The sequence below is a fragment of the Mustela lutreola genome, chromosome 12 (genome assembly GCF_030435805.1).
Source record: "Mustela lutreola isolate mMusLut2 chromosome 12, mMusLut2.pri, whole genome shotgun sequence".
NCBI lineage: Eukaryota > Metazoa > Chordata > Mammalia > Carnivora > Mustelidae > Mustela > Mustela lutreola.
In genome coordinates this window covers 66,348,037-66,350,042 of record NC_081301.1, presented here as the reverse complement: position 1 = coordinate 66,350,042, position 2,006 = coordinate 66,348,037, and the positions used below count along the sequence as shown (strand labels likewise).

At 33.4% G+C, this 2,006-nt stretch overlaps 1 non-coding gene across 1 annotated transcript; it reads left to right on the top strand.

Annotated features, from left to right (window-relative positions):
• The first annotated feature begins 1,249 nt into the window (after positions 1 to 1,249).
• On the top strand, positions 1,250 to 1,358 carry LOC131813338 (U6 spliceosomal RNA). The gene has a single exon (XR_009346755.1). It is a non-coding gene; the product is annotated as a U6 spliceosomal RNA (small nuclear RNA).
• The last annotated feature ends 648 nt before the right edge of the window (positions 1,359 to 2,006 follow it).

Sequence of the window (2,006 nt, the reverse complement as noted above, 5' to 3'; positions counted from 1 at the left end):
ATAATGACTTTGCCCTGAGTTTTTACGTTGAGCACTTTTTAATGCTCCTGTTGGTCATTTATATAACTTTTTTGAAAAAAAAGTCTATTGATATCCTTTTGCTATTTTTAAAATTATATATTTTTTTCTATTTGTATCTGTTGGTTATTAACCTCTTTTCAGATATAAGATTTGTAAGTATTTTCTTCCATTCTGTGGATTGTGTTTTCATTCCCTTTTGGTTTTTTTTGGCAATGCAGAAACTTTGGTTTGATGTAATACCATGTATTTATTTTTGCTTTTTTTGCTTGTGTTTTTGGCCTGGTATCCAAAAAACTATTGGCAAGACCAATGTCAAGGAGAATTTTTCCTATGTTTTCCTTTAGGAAATTTAGTTTCATGCATCACATTTAAGTCTTTAATCTATTTCAAGTTAAGATTTATGAGTGATATAAGGTTCCAGTTTCATGCTGGTTTATGTGACTATTCAGTTTTAAATATCATTTATTGAACAGACTATCTTTACCCATTATATATGTTGGCCCCTGTCAAATATTAGGTGACTGTATGAAAGGATTTATTTCTGGACTCTCAATTCTGTTCTACTTGTTTACTGGTCTGTTTTTATGCCAGTATACTTTATTGTTTTGAGCATGAGGGCTTTGTAGTATAGTTTCAAATCAAGAAGTGTAATTTCGCTTCTTCATTCTTTCTCAGAACTGCTTTAATTATTTGTTGTCTTTTATGGTCTCATATAAATTTTAGGATTCTTTACTTCTGTAAAAAAAAATATTGTATTTTTAAAAGATTTTTTATTTATTTATTTGACAGAGAGAGATGACAAGCAGGCAGAGAGGCAGGCAGAGAGAGAAGAGGTAGCAGCTTCGTGCTGAGCTGAGAGCCTGATGCAGGGCTCGATCCCAGGACCCTGGGATCATGACCTGAGCCGAAGGCAGCGGCTTAACCCACTGAGCCACCCAGGCGCCCCTAACATTGGATTTTTGATAGGAATTGAATTTACAGATGGTTTTCGGTAGTATGGACATTTTAACAATGTTAATTCTTACCATTCATAAATATGAGCTATCTTTCCATTTATGTCTCCTTCAAATTCTTTATCAATGTCATAGTTTATGGGGTACAGATCTTTCATCTTCTTAGTTAAATCTTTTCCTAAGTATTTTGTTATTTTTGATGCTATTGTGAATTAGATTGTTCTCTTTATTTTTTCAGATAGTTCATCATTAGAGTGTTAAAATGCTCCTGTCTTGTGCTTACTTTGGCAGCACATATACTAAAATTGGAATGATGCAGAGAAGATTAGCGTGATCACTGAGCAAGGATGACATGAAAAACTATTTTAAAAAAACGAAACAAAACAAAATTCCTGTCTTTTATATATTGATCTTGTATTTGGCAGCTTTATTAAATTTGTTTATTCAAAATTTTTTGTGAAGTTTTTAGGATTTTTTTACATGTAAGTTCATGTTATCCAAAAAAAGAAAATTTTACTTCTTCCTTTTTTTTTTTTTTTTTGGAGTCTTTTATTTCTTTGTGTTCCTTGTTTCTCTGGCTAGGACATCCAGTACTATGTCAAATGAGAGTAGTGAAAGTGGACACACTTGTCTTTTTTCTGATCTTTAAGGGGAAAACTTTCAAACTTTTTTGATTGAATATGAGATTAGCTCTGGGCTTGGGCTTGCAATATGTGTTTTTTCTTTAATGGATTTTTTAAATTATTTTTAAAAATTTTTTTATAAACATATAATGTGTTTTTATCCCTAGGGGTACAGGTCTGTGAATCACCAGGTTTACACATTTCACCGCAGTCACCATCACTCACCATAGCACCTGCTCTCCCCAATGTCCATACCCCCACCATCCTCTCCCAACACACCTCCCCCCAGCAACCCTCATTCTGTTTTGTGAGATTCAGTCTTTTATGGTTTGTCTCCCTCCCAATCCCATCTTCTTTTATTTTTCTTTTCGTACGCCCGAAACCGCCTATGTTGCATCTCCACTTCATC